The sequence below is a fragment of the Ostrea edulis genome, chromosome 4, assembly GCF_947568905.1.
Source record: "Ostrea edulis chromosome 4, xbOstEdul1.1, whole genome shotgun sequence".
In the NCBI taxonomy this organism is placed as follows: Eukaryota; Metazoa; Mollusca; class Bivalvia; order Ostreida; family Ostreidae; genus Ostrea; species Ostrea edulis.
The window spans coordinates 898,473-917,686 of NC_079167.1; the positions used below are offsets into that span (position 1 = coordinate 898,473).

At 37.7% G+C, this 19,214-nt stretch overlaps 1 long non-coding RNA gene across 5 annotated transcripts; it reads left to right on the top strand.

Moving 5' to 3' along the window:
- Positions 1-919: 919 nt before the first annotated feature.
- On the top strand, positions 920-13,443 carry LOC125671898 (uncharacterized). 5 transcript variants are annotated; one of them, XR_008802133.1, is made up of 6 exons: positions 920-1,632; positions 10,676-10,793; positions 11,028-11,771; positions 12,092-12,198; positions 12,288-12,372; positions 13,048-13,443. It is a non-coding gene; the product is annotated as an uncharacterized LOC125671898 (long non-coding RNA). The 5 variants fall into 5 exon arrangements; XR_008802132.1 differs by having other exon boundaries at positions 10,676-11,771; XR_008802131.1 differs by lacking the exon at positions 920-1,632 and having other exon boundaries at positions 1,653-10,793.
- The last annotated feature ends 5,771 nt before the right edge of the window (positions 13,444-19,214 follow it).

The window sequence follows — 19,214 nt, forward strand, 5'->3', positions numbered from 1 at the left end:
GTGAATTTTGAGTTCTGCCTTGACGCTCGATTAGAACAGACTTTTCTATTGGCACATATTATACTCGATAATATTAATATGTAGCCTAGACGTTTTGTTTGTTATCAGCTTAAATTGTAGTTTAGTAGTAGTATTAGTTTTCTTTTCTATGTAGTTTTCTTTTCTACGTAAATATTCCATCGTCCTGAGGAAGAAACACCTACAGTATTGTTATTATTATTTTTTATCATTCAGGGGCGTAGTTTCGTTAGGCTCGAGTAGGCACGTGCCTACACATTTTTTTTTTTATTTTTTTTTTTTTTTTTTTTCATTTTCAAAACACATTTTTGTCCATAAATGTTTACAAAAAATATGTTCATATATATCTTTAGTTTTTTGAAATGGGATATAAAACTATTATTCCGTCGGGCCTTTTATTTTCATGATGTATTATACATGATATAAATAATGGTTATATATATAAAAAAAATTAGACGGGACGTTCTATGGTCCAGCGAACTCTGTACGTCCCTCGTCTGCCCGGGGTTTTCTGTTTCTAATTTCATTTCTCTGTCACATATCAGGCCGAAATGCTATGTATAGCTTCTTTGTGGGTCACTCTTGATCAAGTTGCAATTTTGATCTATTTCGACCTCTTTTGCAGAAGTTTTACCCCTTTATTTGAAATTTATTGTTATATGGAGAGTACATTCTTTGTCCGCGGCGAACCCCTCCCACAATTTTCAAGTGAGGGCCATCTTGTGTTACAGAGTCTTTGTATGGGTAATGGGTATGGGAGATGTGCATGTGGCAAGAATTTTGATTTTCTCCACATCAGACCACCTAGAGTCGTGATCAATAACCCAAATCGTCATATCCTATGGCCACCAAGTGTTCCCTAGCTCCTTCCCAGATTTTTGGTTCTGATGGTGAGTAGTATAAGGCGGCTAGATAGGGAGTTCAACTGAGTGCAGGTTTTATAGGGGGTTCAACGGAGTGCAGTTCGTAGTGGAGGTATTCACATGAGTGTAAGGGTCAAGCTGGCCAGGTGGGGAAATCTGAGGAGATAGCGTGTGAACGTTTTGTTTTCCTTTTGTTTTGATTTTCTGCAAGTGGGTGTGTGTGTGTATGCAAGTCCAGATATTTTAATTAAAGAAGAACAATGGTTTAAAGTTAGAACAATTAGAACGGGACACTTTCGTTTTGACTTCTCGGAAACGCGGCTATTTTCTGAAAATTGTTAAATGACTTTGTTTTGTAAACAATGAGCTGAGCTATTCGGTATTCTCTTTTAGAGAAGTCGAGAGGCATAGCCTACATCGACTTCTCTTCGCAAGCATTCATGTTTTGATTCTGGAAAACGTGTAAATGCCAGAGTCGGTGACGGTTTATGCTTCAATCGACGTTTCGACTCAGATGTGCCTGGATTTACGCAATAGACAATTTGTTTTCAAACATTTAACAGCAATGCTCAAAACTGTCATAAAGAAATCAACACTTACTTGCTTTTAATCCATTTTCAATATGTCCCCTGTCCCGGATTTACGTTAACTGGTCTTGGGAGCTGTCACAATAGGGGACCAGTTAAGAGAAAAGCAGGCTGACGTGATTTAAACCCGGGACAGAGGCATATTGAAAATGGATTAAAAGCAAGTAAGTGTTGATTTCCTTGTGACGGTTTTCGATTTACAGCCTCCAGTATATCGCCTCAGTTCCCCGAGATTCTTGCCACTGGTGCTACTCTACAATTCGACCCTTTCTTTAATTATTTATTCTTACCCCTCGAATTTCTTTCTTCAGCTTTCCAACAACTGCTCTGTATCAGACTATCCTGAAACTCTCAGTGCGTTCTAATATATACCCTTTGGAGACGTCCACTTTGTGGGAGAACAGGTAATTCCATTATTGCCCTGAATCTAAGTCTACTCTGCGTTTTTCACTAATCATTGCATTACCCACGCCTATGATTTCATGCGTCCCGCATGTCTAATAACTTTTTTAAAATTTATTTATTTATTTTAAAGGTACATGTAACACCTGGTTACAAAAAGAAACAAATACATACACACACGTACTCTGTTTGATAAACATGTGTCATTCTAGTCAGACCAACTGTCTTCTTCAAACTTTTCATTGGTTTCTCCATTCTCTTGATACTTCCTAATCACTCTGATTATCTTCTTATGCCTTGTCTTATTTGCCTCCTCAACATGAATGTTGGCCTGTGTAGCAACTTCGATAGTTTGAACTCGTTTCTTACAACAGGAGCAGTGCAGATCCTCTAAAGGCGCCTCCTGACCTGATCCACTATAGTAGCTTCGTCTTCATTCTCTGTATTCTTTTCTTCTATTATAACTTTTTCAGTGACTTGGTTCCCTTCGTCTGCTGCTTTTCGTTTAACACCAGGCAAATGCGGGGTTATTCTTTTTCTTTGAGTTCTACCTAACTCGACGTTTGTTTCTTCAAAAAGTAGATCTCCTGGATCTTCATTCCAATCTTCATCTATACCGGTAGCTGATTCCACAAATGAATCTTGAAGCTGTCTCTTCTCTTGTAATTCTGATACCTTGTTTCTTACGCTTTATCAACGAAGTTCTACCAAAATCATCTTTGGCGTTAGAGAAAGGGTGTTGAAACTTTATCAGAGATACTCTAATTTTAGATGCCTCTTCTGCTGTGAGCCCCTTAGTTGTTTCTATGTACAATTCATTCAAATGAGCCGGAATGTTTTCTACATCTTCACTTAGCGTCACTGAACTTATCATATTTTCTTCTTCAGATTTAACTACTTCCACTGGGGAAGTCATTCCAACAACTGTATTTCTATAAATTGTTTGAACTTGCTCAGCTATATTCATTAAACGCAATGTAACATTTTTAGGTGGGTCCACCAGGTTTCTAGCTATTAGGGTTTTACCGCCGTTATCAAACTTCTTGCTGGGCTCTATCAGCAGAGGTCCTTGTATCTTTACACCTGGAGGTGACAATAGCTACCCAGCACAAATCATCTCACTTCTAGGGGGAATTGTTATATTTTCCTCCAGGTTAACACGAAAGCAACCTATGTGCCCCTACAAATGCAGCTCGTGTTCAACTCCAGATGCAAACATTTTAGTACGAGATATGTCCACTAAACATTGACTCGATCGAAGGAAATCCAAACCTAGGATCCCATCTGCTTTAATGTTTGCCACGACAGCTTGGCAGTCGAACTCATGGTCTCCTAACTTAATCAAAAAGTTACCTCGTCCCCTCACTTTCAATGGAGTTCCATCAGCTGCTACTATGTTCCGAGATACAGTTTCCAGAGGAATATTTACAGACTTCATCATTTCGTCATACAGTCTATCAGCAAAAATAGTAAGTGTTGCCCCAGTATCAACCAGTAGATCACAAGGTACGAGACTGACCTGTGCTTTAATAAACAGACCTGATTCTAGATTTGTCTTTGCATGTTTCTAGACTTGATTGTCACATTTTTCTTTTGTGGTTACCTTTCCACATTTTCATTGGTCTTGGCCTTGGGTCTAGTCCTTGGTACCTCGTTTGGGTTAGGTCTGTTTCTCAAGAAGCAGTCTTTGATTTTATGTCCACGTTTTCCACAATGATGGCATTTGTAGGGAAAAGCAGATGATTGTGGTGTAACATTTTCAGATTGATTATTTGATTTTTCATTTGAAAGTTTTTCAATTTTGTTTTCTACTTTTCTTAAAGACATGTGTAAATCATCCCTGAGCTTCTTAAATTCTTCTCTTACACCGTCGTCAGCATGATTCACACTTTTATTCTCTTGATCCCCTGTGGCATTTCTGGCAAACCCAACGTCATGTCTTCGTTGCCTTTCTGCTCTGCAAAATGCTTCAATTTTGACTGCAAGTCGCACCGCATCATTAAGTGACTTTGGTCGAGATTGTTGAATACGGAGTCGCATGTTGAAGTCTGTCAGTGCATCGACAAACTGGTCTTTGGCGATCCTTTCTGTTACTTCGCGGGGAGCAGTCGGGTAGGCTAAGTGAGTCAAACGGCGAATACATTCACCTAACTCTGGCAAAGTTGCTATAGCTTTCTGTCTTTTCTCTTTCAGCATCGCCCTGTACAACTCGGTTTGGTTTGCCGGTGCAAACCTGGCCTCTAAAGCATCACACAAATCCTCGTATGTACAAGTTGTACATGTTTCCTAATATTGTTTGAGCCTGTACTCTTAATGAAGCTGCCAAGTACAAACTTTTCTGTCGAGCGCTCCACATACTGATATCACAACAGGCCTCAAAGTGAGCCTTGTAGTCAATCCAAGATCCCACACCATCAAATGTCGCCGGTGTCATAATTGGTTTGCTCACAACACATTCTGTGGTTTTATTTGTTGCACTGTCATGACTGGGTATCTGTTGTTTGGCAGAAAATGAACCAATCCCTGCATTTCGGCTGTTTGACCAATTTACACTTGTAGTTGTTGACGGAGCAGCATATCCACTAGTACACCAAGGTAACCATGTTGTTGGAGTTGATCGAGGAAGAGATGTTTGCTTAAATTGTCTTGGTAAATCATATTTGCTTGGTTCTCTGGAAGTAGACGTATCTCTACCTGTGCTTCGGTCTTCCTCATACATTGTGTAACTTGTCTTTGGGGACGTCAAGGGTCTATAGTCCTCTATGCCACCAGTTGCGCCCTTTTCCTTATTGCCCAATGTGCTTGTGAATTTCGATGTAAGCTCATCTAAACTGATTTCAAATGGCTTATATCCAGTATCTACCCCCGAATCTGGTATCCTCGATGGATTTGTAGATGTCTGTGGTGTAGACTTCATTCTACCTAATGTTTCTCTCAGTTTCTCTCGCATGGCGTCTATAGCACTTAGATCGGCCAAAAGGTCCACTTCTTTGTCTGACATCTTACTTTTCTCTGATAAACTTACAAATTCCTAATTCTATTAATAATTAAAACAAACTTAGCCTTAGTACAAAACCTGGTTTCACTGACCTGGTACACCGGACCTGGTCACACTGAACCTGGTAAACAGGACTTGGTATCACAGCACCTGGCTCTCTGTGTCCGGTTAGCAGTACTTGATAAACTGTACCTGGTACCTAATACACTTGTCTTATCAACTTTTATCCCCTGATCAGCTGCCACCAAAATGTAACGTGTACCCTGCGTAGGATTCTAAGGGGAGAAATTTCCCCCAACTCTACCCGAGTCTATGATTGATTTATATACAGCATTGGGTAACTCTTATCACCGTGTACCTTCCCCCAGGTTCCTATTGATGGCGGATACTAGGTGTTTCAATCTTTCGATTTACAGCCCCCAGTATCTTGCCTCTATTCCCCGAGATTCTTGCCACTGGTGCTACTCTACAATTCTACCCTTCCTTTAATTATCTATTCTTACCCCTCGAATTTCTTTCTTCAGCTTTCCAACATCTGCTCTGTATCAGCCTACCCTGAAACTCTCAGTGGGTTCTAATATATACCCTTCAGAGTAGTCCATTTTGAGGGAGAACAGGCAATTCCATTATTGCCCTGAATGCAAGGTGAAGATAACGAACAGTGATCAATCTCATAATTCCTACAAGCAATACAAAATAGATAGTTGGGCAAACACGGACCCCTGGACACACCAGAGGTGGGATCAGGTGCCTAGGAGGAGTAAGCATCCCCTGTTGACCGGTCACACCCGCCGTGAATCTAGGTCTACTCTGCGTTTTTCACTAATCATTACAATAGGAAGTCTCATAATTTCTCATGAAAAAGTGAAGATAATGAACAATCTTATAATGATTACACAATTGAGAGTAGGGTAAACACGGATCCTTGTTAAAGTAAATATGAGTGGTGGCAACTGCTGTGCCATTATTTATGTATGGGGGCGCCTTAATTCAATGAGAAACAATTTCTCGGAATAAGTAAAAGATAACCCAATTTGTATGTTTTACATATTATTGAACATGCAATTTTTAAAACCATTATAAGAACACATGGACACACGTCACACAGTTTGAACACAATCACACAAGTTCATTCTTCTTTTTTAGGGGTTCCGGGGTTTTGAAGGCTCGTTGACCTCATTGTGAAAGTCATTGCTTCGGTTTCTAGTGGCTGTCAGTCACTTATCCAGGGTCCTAACTGTCCGCATTTGTAACAGGGTACATGGGGAAATCTAGCGATCAATGCTCCATTTCTAGTGCTGTGGTCATTTCTCAAAAGTGGCTTTAAAATGGGAGTAACCCCAACCTAGGGTAGAACAAAGTACAACCTATTTGATTTGATGCAGAATTTTCTGTACATTTTGGAAATGATGGTTGTAGTCTGATAAAATCTGTTTGACTTAGCCTAAATTTGGATTTTCTGTCACAAAGTCACACTATTTTTGTGAAAAAATTAGTGAGTACATTTTGTCTAATTATGACTGACTTTATGCAGGAAATCAAACAAAAATGGTTCTAAACCACGTAGCCTAACCCTGCCAATTGTATCAAGACTTTTATATGACAATACTGTGCAGGTGTTTTGGATGATGAAAGAAATATGGACTTAAATTGTCAAAAACGTCTTCATTTTTCGTTCCGAGTACGCTCATTTCGTGCGTCTGACAGACCGATTCATCATAGAAGTGGCATATACTACACATCAAAATTTGTCTCAATGACTCCTCTCTCGACTGGTATATAGTTTGCATGTGTGGCATAATCCATTAGGCTGTAAGACTGCAAAATGATACCCCCACACTCAAATTTGAGAAATTGTTAAACATTTGTGCATTTGTATAGAATGGCAATTATATAGAAGATAAAGTGGTTAATCATGCAAAACAATGCAAATTTATCATAAATAAGCTGTATTAGAGTCTAGATAAAATGTTTTAGTGCTGTTCTATAAAACTATGGCACATCTACTAAGTCATTGGGTACCTTCGCTCCGTAGTTACATGAAATTAAGGAGTTGGTGGATTTTTATTTCAATGTTATTTTGATATGCTAAAGGCCACACCCCAGAAAACCATTTACGAGTTGAAGTCAAATAGTAACAAGTTTAGAATTAAATACATCACTATATTTATACCAACAACTTCAGTTATGTTAAGACAAAGTACATTGTATATCTGGATATTTAGTAATTGTTAATACTTGTGACATGAAAATATACTGAATAATTCATTAAAATCACAAGTAAATCTAAGTACCTAACACTGTTGAAGTACTGTATCTACTTTGTCATCAATGTGACATGTGAAATAAGTATGCATCACTTATACATGTAACTGTCTGACATGATATACGTACATGTATATGCTCATACAATCTTATCAATAAGTTTAGTGATTCAATGATTGTTAACTATACAAGTTTACAATCACTTATGTCATATATGCTCTAAGTGCACCATAAGTACAAAGTTAAAGAGATACAGTGAATGACAAGTTGTGAATGTAAATCAATATACATTTTCAAGTTAAGATCGTCATTGTTACTCAGTTAAAATTATCATCACTGTCAGTAATAGCCTTTAGAATGTTCTGGCAGTCACCATGGCATGCACAAAACTCAGTGCAGTGAAGGTGGTCCAGCAGACAGTGACACTTATTGGAGTGCTGGCAGTCATGGTCTGTACAGTATATATGAGTAAGATCGCCGACTTCCACTGGTGCTGATTCTTTGGTATAAATTACTGGTTCAAGCAGACCATCTGACAAATACCAACCGTTGCCAACAGGAGTATCTGGGATCAGATTGGCGATGTGACTTTGACACCAGATGCTGGCCTGTTACCTTGCTCTGAGGAAATGCTGCTTGAAAGCACCTTTTGTTGGTGGCATTTGTGAGGCAGGGTTGTCTGTTTTCGAGGCCAGGAGGTACCGAAGCTGGTCCAAGGAAGAACATGTCTTCGCTTTCTTTCCATACAATCTGAGGACATAAGAATGTGCAGAAGAAACATCTACTTCCACGTTATTCTGCATTCCAAATGTTATCAGTGAATGAATGTTCTTTCTCACATGTTCCTGCAGTTTTGTGTAAGCAATGCGCTTGCCTATTTGATATAAACTGCTTGTGTTGTCAAATCCCGTGAGTGCATGTGCTGCTGGGAGACATTCACAGAACTTCACACCATGTTTTGCCACAATGAAATGAACAGGAATGTAACGTTGCCTGTTGATTGTTGGGGGTGTTATGGCCTGCCAGCCAGCATGTATACAAAATCAGTTGGCATATCCTTGCTGTAATAGTATAATAGCAGCACCAAAACATCAGTATCATCACTTCGAAAAACCAGGCGATCATGAGTGGAAGACAGATCGATGGCATGAAGCAGCATTCTTGTATCCGCTTCTTCTTGGGAACTGAAGAAGCTTGAAATGGTAGCTGCTCCTGTCGACGTGGCAAGTTTTGCTATATATGTCCTTCATGAAACCCTCCAGCAAGGATTATTATCTGGTTTCCTGATAGCATACTGGGTGCAACACTGACAATGTGGTCAGAGACAAAGGCAGCAAGGGCAGCTTTGTTTCCTGATACCTTAAGAAATTAGGAACCTAACGATTTGCTTTGATAACGTATCCAGCTTGCTTTGTTTCTCCACGCCTGTTTCGTTCAGCTGCCTTCACACTGAGTTTATGGTCATATCTATCAAATACAATGACCACTGATTTTACACCTCGATTCTTGTCAAAGGGGTTGATCATAAACTTCAACAAGACATTAGCAAGGTCAAGAAATGTGACAAATAGCGTTTCCTTAATTCCCTGTATCAATGACATTCCATCCAGAATGTATGCTGATGATACACTTCCTCTGAGTTGGCCAGTGATGCATTCTACTGATGCCTCTAACTTCTTTGCTAGGTCTGACTTTGTAGTTTTTCTCATAGCTCCGTCGTCATAGGAGAGCGAGGGGGATATTGCTGACAGCTCATGTGTAAGTACGTTTTCAAGGTTGACTTTTAGTTGCTTTGAAAAAACCAGCAATCGACAAAAGAGGACCTCTGAGTCAACAATAAGCTTCTCTTTGGCCTTGTTTATGACAGGCTTCTTCATATCGGCAAAGGTTTTGACTTTCAATCTCGACTCTGTGTCCCAGAAATTCTTTGTCTTTGAGGAGGTGACTCTACTAGTAATGAACTCTCTATGTTTTGTTGTTCCTTGTTCCAGGAAATTGTTCAAACTTCCCCTTACTTCTTTTGAAGCCACTTGTCCAGTGATGATGTTGATCAGTTCTGCTGGCACTGTGTCTAGATCGAATGGATTCTGAATATTAGCTGCATTTTCAACTATCTTTATAACATCCTTCTCATCCCTTTCTCTTCTGGCTTTGCCTAGCTCTTGGTGTGGCTAATCATTCTGAGAGCTCTCCTTTGCAATGAACGCTTCAACATATTCAGCTGTGATGTGCCTGGTTGTTAGCCAACGTGTTAACCTGTCTTTCTTCTTGAGAGTCCAATTACACCGCCTTTCCTATTCCCATTTCTGTTTACTGTTTGCTCTAATGCTTGATCAATTGCTACAGCATTGAAGCTGTGGCTTGGTGTTCTTCGAACCACGAATCCTCCATCAAGCTGATATAAAACTGTTGCTATACAGTACCACATCGTACCATGTAATACTAAATCCTCTGAGTATTGTATGTAAAGTCACATGTCCTAATTTGCGCTAATTCATGTATGTTGTTGTGCATATAATAATTAACCATTTTCGTTTTGATATAAATACCATAGATGATTGATTGTATCTTCCTTAACGTCTCTCTCGAGAATTTTTTCCCTCATATGGAGACGTCACCAAGACCGATGAAGGGCATCAAATTTAGGCCTTTGCTCGGCGCTTACGGCCTTTGAGCAGTGAGGGTTCTTTAGCGTGCCACACCTACTGCGACACGGGACATCCGTTTTTAAGGTCATCTCAGAGGACCTTTGACATTCACACCTGATGCCGAGCATTTGGCAATGAAACTGGCACTGCCTGTTTCAACGACTTAGGTCCTTATGTCTTTCGCGGCCGGGTTTCGAACCCCGGGGCGAATGCTTTAACTTCTAGGCCACCGCAGCGGTTGATTACCATAGAATACCCCCCCCCCCCCTCAAATTTGAGAAATCGTCAAAAATTTTGTGGATTTGTATTAAATGGTACAAAAATTACCATAGAATAACTTTTGTACTATTTATTACAAATCCACAATTTTTTTGACGATTTCTCAAATTTGGGGGTGGGGTAACATTTTGCAGTCTTACAGCCTAATGGATTATACCACACATGCAAACTAAATGCCAGTCGAGAGAGGAGTCAATGAGACAAATTTTGATGTGTAGTATATGCAACTTCTATGATGAATCGGTCTGTCAGACGCACGAAATGAGCGTACTCGGAACGAAAAATGAAGACGTTTTTGACAATTTAAAGGGAACGTAGGGTTAAAAATCAAATTTTGATATGTGAAAACTGGTACCATGCAGACAACAAAATCTAGCATAGAAAAAATAATTGCTGCTGATAACAAGATTTAATCTGTCATTTATACTGAAAACTGAGCTGAATGGTAGAATCTCTTATCATGGCGGCTGATGACGTGCATGCGGCAATTCATTACAACTGTTGTGCCTATAGCACTAAATGGGTTACAGAGTATCTATAATTTAAATGTCGGGAGTTCAAGCGAAATTTTTCACTGTGGTCAAAGGAAAAGGAATACATGTATCTACCTTTTAGCATCCCTGATCTCCCCCCAAAACTATGAACATTGTGCAATAATTGGATACATAACCTTGGAAATGATTCGTTTGTTTTTGAACGGCATTTTGAGAAAGATTCTTTTAAAGATATCAGGGTAAGTATAAATTATATTTGCATTTTACTTGGTAAATACTAATAATTCTTAATGTGTAAATAACCAGAGTTTATTTACAACAAACTTTTACTTATATGATAATTTTCTAATTTAAATCTAATTCAGTTTATTCTAATATCCTTATCCAGTGAACATTTTGTACAGGCTAAATATGAAGGGATGGGTAAACACTGCTTTTTAAATATTCAAAGTTAAGATTAATATCTATTTAAGTTACGATATTGGGATACACACCAAAACCTATTGAAAAGAAGATGCAGTAACTAAAATCTTTGATGGCAGCAAGCCTAAGAAAATAAGAGAAAATAGCTCAAAAAGATGAGGAAAAGAAAAAGCAGGATACATGTAATACTTTCAAAATTCATCACAGCACTAGCACAGTTTGTATTATACTATTGTTTTTAAAGAAATTGAAAATGTGTAGTAGGGTGAATTAATATCAATAATTTATCTTATTTTTAGTGTAAATAAAATATGTAAGTTGCAAAACATAAACTTTTATTGGATTATATAATGGTCTTCCATATTTCTCTATTTAGATATGTAGTAATGTAATTATGACCTTAATGGCTTTCCTTATGATTAAACCATGCATGCAGTTGTTGTTCATGGTCTATTTAATTCATTTTGGTTGGCTAAGCTTAGTGTCAAAGGTTATATGTCATGGGTTTGGTGAGTTCTGTTGGATTTTTAGATAGTCAGTTGTATTCACTAGCAGAGTGTTGAAGGGTGGTTTTCTTTGCATATCTTTTGACATCTTTTTTCTGACTTGAGGTAAGAAAATGAATCTTAACATATTTATTGGTGTGAATGTGTTAATGAATGAAAGAAATGAAATTATGTACTTTATTTCATATTTAACAAAGGAGTAAAATAGAATTAATATTTTATACAGGTTCCTTGAAAATCAGTTATCTTCCTAATTTTTGATATTTTGGCTCTGGTACCATATATCTGGTAAGATCATTGTTTTGTATGTATTTCTGTGATGTCTAACTTGTATTTGTCATATAATTTCTTTTGTGTGTGTTCGATGTGTATTTTACCATTTAGTTTGCATAAATGTCATAAATGATAAGATTTATTATATTTAAATGCATTATGGGTAAAGAGCCTCATTTTGAGATTTAAATGTTATTTTATAATTTTTCTTAAACTTTACACAAAATAATGGACGAATAATTTTGTGTTCATTGTATTGAAATTATTTCCCTAGTATTTGTATATTTTATGTGGTGTGTGATTGTGTATGCTTATAATTGTTTATTATGTTTCAGAGCTGCTATTTACATGTCAGAAATAGATTTATTTCTTCAATAAACTCATAACCTGTCACGGATGGTCTGTGTGGTCATTAGAACCGGTTTGCAACCCCGTAACAAATGTACAAGTAAACAAATGAAGTTTTAATATTATATATGAAGTATAGTATATATAATTGATAAGTCATTATGAGTATTTTTCATTTTTCAGCTAATCCATTTTCTTTTGGAAACTAATGAAAACTCATATGCAGAACCTATTGACCAACCTGGACTATCAGCATCTAAGGAAATAGGTAATTTGATGCATAATATTTTTTCTATTAAATGATTAACAAAGTTTTACAACCAAGGTCATTTGAATTCCCCCTGTGTAGTTAATCTTTCAAGTCTTGACATTTACGTGGCAATTACTGCAGGGGTGTAGTGATAATCAACTGATTTGTGCTGTATACAGTTTCACATTGCAAGATTCTCTTGTAAACAGACCAATTGAAGTCAGCATTTCGCAAATTCTATGGTCGTTATAACGATCTAGTTCGTCAATACAACTTCGCATTGGGTCAAATGCTGTCTGACGTGTTTCATACCGATTGTTAAGCCGTTCTTGGCACACTGATTTTGACTGCGGATAACTCTGTTGACCTGATCAGGATATGGGGCTCACGGCGGGTGTGACCGGTCAACAGGGGATGCTTACTCCTCCTAGGCACCTGATCCCACCTCTGGTGTGTCCAGGGGTCCGTGTTTGCCCAACTATCTATTTTGTATTGCTTGTAGGAGTTATGAGATTGATCACTGTTCGTTATCTTCACCTTGCATGTACTAATAAATCAGAAAGAGAGAAAACTAGCTACTATGAAAAATAAACTCTTTGTTGTGTGAAATACATATACATGTACATGCACTTTCATCAAAATTCATTACTTAAGTTAAAAAGTAATGGTTTGATTTCATTTTTATATTTTCAGCTCAAAGACATGAATAGTGACAAAAATATCCCACTCTCAATCCATATTGAAGAACAAATCAACTTTGTGCAACATATACAGATATAATTGCCCAGTCATTGTCCATCATATGTGCTAAGGAATGTTCAAGTGAAGAAGTGAAGATAATGAACTGTATTAAGAACACAAAATTAAAAATTTAAGAATTAAGAGTGTCGTTTTCATCAATCCATCCCAATTCATTAGTGTTTTCATTTGAAGCTGGTAATAATTCCTCTTCATTATAATCAGGCTCAAATTGATATCATTTGCAGTCAGACATGATCAGCTGCTTTCACTGAGAGGCAATTGCCCGGTATACATCATAAGCAGATGGGATTGTGGGAAATATCTTAAAGAGCGATAACTTTATCTTGCAAAATGGCAGCCTCCAGCAGATGATTTGTAGCTATATTTAATAGCCAATTTGTACACAACAGATTACAATTAAATGGAAATAACAAGTGAACTTAATTACTACATATTTAGTATTTGAAATGTGAAAATATTTTTTTATACCCTACGTTCCCTTTAAGTCCATATTTCTTTTATTATCCAAAAACCCTACACAGTATTGTCATGTAAAAGTATTGATACAATTAGCAGGGTTAGGCTATGTGGTTTAGAACCATTTTTGTTTGATTTCCTGCATAAAGTCAGTCATAATTAGACAAAATGTACTCACTAATTTTTTCACAAAAATAGTGTGACTTTGTGAAAGAAAATCCAAATTTAGGCTAAGTCAAACAGATTTTATCAGACTACAACCATCATTTCCAAAATCTACAGAAAATTCTACATTAAATCAAATAGGTTGTACTTTGTTCTACCCTAGGTTGGGATCATCCTAGAATTTGACATTGTTGCCACTGCACTATTCACTGCAGATGTAGCAGAGGTTGTTATTTTTCGATGCTGCGAGTTTGGTTGGATCTAGTTCCTCCACCTTTTTTTTTCAAGGATAGCCATGTGGTTGGGGACCTTCTGTTCAATTCAATGATTCTGTTGTCATTGCTAAGGTGATATTGATAATGAGAAACTCTTTTTTTTCTTTGGATCATGAGGGTATCCCAGCTCTCTCCTCAGGCTAATTCGGGGAATAAATATATTTCTGACAGGGCAATGCATGGTCTGAACCATTTTCACTGGTGAGTATCTAATGTCAGCTATGCAGACCTCTCATGCGTTAGATGCTCAAATGCTATCTGACGTATTTCATACCGATTGTTAGACCGTTCTTGGCACACTGATTTTGACTATGGATAACTCCTTTTACCGGATCAGGATATAGGGCTCTAAGCGGGTGTGACCGGTCGCCAGGGGATCCTTACTCCTCCTAGGCACCTGATCGCACTTCTGGTGTGTCCAGGCGTCTGTGTTTGCCCAACTATCTACTTTGTATTGCTTATAGGAGTTATGAGATTGATCATTGTTCGTTAAATTTAGCTTTCATGTATTAGGATGTAATAAGCCATTAGGATACTCTTGTGGAGACTGTTTCTTGTTAAACACACTTTTTATACTTTCTACGAATCCTCTTTTCTTTTTTTTTTCCTTCCCCCCTTGGATGGCTCCGGCTATGGCACTACCAATCAAAGGGAGGAGAATGGTGAATAATCCGTGTCCTCTTTCTGACCTCTGACCCCGCGATGATACTTCATTGTAACACGACTTTTCTCTTCAATACACTTTTCGGAAATGAAGTTTCACTAGTGTTCTACTATTTAAAAAGGGCATAACGGTACCCAGAGAGGTCATGTGTGAATGTCGATGGTATCGAAATGTTTTTACTCAGTTTCAAATATTCGGCCTGATGGGTTCCCATTTGGCTTGTTGTCCGTCCACCAGGTGAAACGTACAAGGAACCACCCTTAATAATTTCAATTCGTTGGATCGCACCACCTGAGGATTCACGACATCGCAATATACGTACATTGATTTCAGATTTTCGTAGACATCCGTGGTATTGTTCCCCAAGTAAGTCACGTTCATCCATTTGGTTAGGGTTTCGTTCGAAAGGATGAGTTTCTGACTATCCATACCAAGCTTGAAAGCTAAGGATGTGGAGAAACGAACTCACAAAGGGTTTCTTCTGAGTGCTTTACCTTTAAACGGATACATGATTCGCTCGTATTTTTCGAAATAAACTAATTTCATGAAACTATCTTTGGGGTTACCCATCGTTTTCCATATCTTTTTCACACTTCTTTCCAGTCCTTCGTTGATTTCGTCGATTAAAGCTGCGGAATGAACGTAAGCTCCGGGTCTAAAGTGAATTCGGACGATAGCCATCTTGCTATCGATGAGCTGAGTCCAGGGGGTATTGGGCCATTCGACCAGTACGGGGCACTGCCTCAAAGGAAGCAACTTGACTTTTTCCAGTCGAAATCGTCCCCATTTGAAAATATCCGGATTTTTGACGTGGGGAAGGAAATCTTCTGGGACAAGGATATCAAAATAAGCCTCTTCCACTGTGAAACATCATTTCGGTTAAACCGACTTCCCAATCCCCGTCCGTCAAATCTAGGGATTGGGGTAATAAGATTGTAAACTGAGCTGCCATATTGTTCGGAAAGGATTCCTTAGACCCATCACTCGGGAACGTAAAATAAAACCCTTCACGTTGAGCCATGATGACTCAAATGATGAAAATGACCAACTCCCGTGTCTTCATACTGGTGCACATCTTGTAAAGCATCTTATATGAGTTCGCTTCGTAATACCCATATCATAAAAAATAACACATTTTTGTAGGTTTACAACTTTTATTTATTGCATATTTCAGATGAAAATGTCATTTGATGTAGCTTTTTCCTTCAAGTAGATGCAGGTCAGTATTTGAATGATTAAGTTTTTAAAGACAGTGTTCATTTGTGGATTTCTCGTTACGCGGGTACGTTAAGGCAGGTTATGAAAATTTTTACTGGGATAAAATCTGCGAAACAATGCGACGTCATAATTGAAATAAGTATATCACTAAGTATATATTAAATTCCGATTTTATTTTTTATTTAAGTTTTCTTTATGCATAAAATAAACCATGCAGCTACTAAGATCCAACGGAATTCGAAATGCTATACTGCTGTTGTGTAATTTCTGTTTGATCGATATGAAAGTAAACTGATGACGTCATGACTATACATCGAGTGACGTTGACACATGCAAGGAATTTGTTTGTGTGTGCCATGCAAATATCGACAAAATGTAGAGAATTTGAAATATATGACATGGGGTATATGGAATATATATGTGTAACGCTGAGAATTTATTGATATTAAGAAGGTATGTTGATATCATTTATTGACAACTTTGTTTAACGGAGAAAACATTCCAATTAGCATGTCGATCCAATTTTCCTCTGTCACAGACTGAAATAAAACTGCAAAAGTAGCACATTAGCCCGCATACTTTTAGAGACTTTTTATACACCGTTTGAAAGGTCATAAACTACTGTACACGGCAATTACTGATAGAATCGTCTGTTAAGAAAACTTTTAAAGAAAACTACATAGCATCATGCAAAATGTAAAACATGAGCTAGAGGGTTTCGTGTTTAAATGTTCAATAATTATTTTTTATTGAAAGTGGTAGGATTCTATCAGTAATTCTGATATATTATGGGTGTTTTACCGTCATTATCGCCAGTTAGACCAATATTTGAATCTTGGAATAATGTGTTACTTTTACATTTTCTATTAAGGTACCTCCATGATCTATTTATAACAGCATGCAATGACGTCATACGGAAGCGCATGTTTGTCATGTTGTTATGATACAAAATGTTCTCATGTAAACAACCAAAATAGTTTTTAAGAGTTAGTAGCTCCCTCTCTCTATGTAAGACAGATTTTAAAAATTATGCAGTTTACGTGCATAAATGAAGCATGACCTGCCTTAACATACCCGCGTATACAGAGGTGTGGTTCTGTCGCATCGGTTAGTCTTCCTCCTCCTCATCTTCCTCCCCCTCGTCTTCATCATTGTCGTACTTATCTAGGTAAGATTCAAGTAAATATTTGTTTTTGCTGAGAGCCATCTTAATGGATTTCTTTAATCCATGATTGTCGGACACAAATTCATCGATGGCGTCCGTCGCCTGTTCGTGCGTTGTGTAAAGTAACCGCTCATACATGTTTCTAAACTGTTGGTAAGTTTCTCCTTTGGTCTTTTCGTCTGCTTTCTTACTAGCTTTCTTTTCTGACATATTTTGGTTCAAGTATTTCTCGTATCTCTTCTGTCACTCTCCGGCAATATGTTTTCGCGCTTTATGTGCCATTTGGCGAAAGACGTTATTGTCTTCCTCTGCGTTACTGTCAGTATGACTTTGTGTTGGAGATACATCACTCATGTCAACATCCTCTTCCTCATCGCTGTCCCCGTGTTTTAGTCTTTTATGACGCATCATGGCATCTTTGCGGGAAAATAAAGCATGACACTCTGAGCACTCAATCATGTTAACTGCTCGAATGCATAAAAGTGAATGACTAATTCCTGGCTTTTAGGTTCTTTATATACTTTCATCACCACGCAATATTTTTGTTGTACGTAAATTCGGTCACTAGATGGCGCGTGTATTCTAGGCGGTATCACGTGACTTCTGCTTTCGCTTTGCTCTTGTGGATTTATTTACTCAAATTACGATAACTTGTTTATAAATTGAAAAAAAAAAATGAAATACTGTTGTGTGCCCGAGTGCAACGGATATGGAGGGCACAAATTTCCCAAATCAGAGTCCCTTAAATTAAAATGGCGCGTCGCCATAAAGCGAATGGACGAAAAGAAACGATTATGGCATCCAATACCAGACTCCGTCGTTTGCAGGCGACACTTTAAACCATCGGATTATAAGGATACCCTGTTAGGTAAATTGATATAATTATTTTTAAGGAATACGTCTTGTTAGTTGTTAATTTTCAATACTTCTGGTAAAATCTGTATTTACGTTTACAATAATGTTGTCCAACGAAGACTGACACGCAAGTTTTATTAAAGAAATTTTTTACAACCACTTACGTGGATATATTTTGAAGGAATGAGTTCATTCAGTTGGCTATCCAACAGTCACATATACTTTGGTGATCAGGTCTTCCAACAGTCTGTTGGAATTCCCATGGGCACGAATTGTGCTCCTTTGTTAGCTGACCTGTTTTTATATTCATATGAAGCAGAATTTATTCAAAAACTTCTACGTGAGAAGAAAAAATCTCTTGCTGTGACCTTCAGTTAGACTTTTAGATATATCGATGACGTTTTGTCTATTAACAATGATAGCTTTCATTCATATGTCGATTTGATATATCCCTGTGAGCTCGAAATAAAGGACACCACAGAGTCGTCCACTTCTGCTTCATACTTAGATATTTTATTGAAAGTAGACATTAACGGCAAACTGACAACTCAACTGTATGACAAACGGGATGATTTCAGCTTCTCCATCATCAACTTCCCACATTTATGTAGCAATATTCCATTATCACCTGCATATGGTGTTTATATATCTCAACTGATTCGATATGCAAGAGCTTGTTCTGGGTATAGTCAGTTTTTGAATCGAGGTAAGCTACTGACAAACAAGTTGATGGTACAGGGATTTCAACAGTCTCGATTGAAGTCAGTATTTCGCAAATTCTATGGTCGTTATAACGATCTAGTTCGTCAATACGACCTCGCATTGGGTCAAATGCTGTCTGACGTGTTTCATACCGATTGTTAAGCCGTTTTTGGCACATTGATTTTGACTGCGGATAACTCCATTTACCTGATCAGGATATGGGGCTCACGGCGGGTGTGACCGGTCAACAGGGGATGCTTACTCCTCCTAGGCACCTGATTCCACCTCTGGTGTGTCCAGGGGTCCGTGTTTGCCCAACTATCTATTTTGTATTGCTTGTAGGAGTTATGAGATTGATCACTGTTCGTTATCTTCACCTTGCATAGCCAAAATTTGTGCATATAGTATGTACATATATATATATATATATATATATATATATATATATATAATTTGTATTTTTCTTCATTTTGAATGGATATATCAATAAAAGGATATATTAATGCATGGATGTGAAACTGGATAATACACATTTTCTGTTAATTCAAATAAAACTTAATATAAAATTTATATTAAGTTTTTTTTTAATTAACAGAAA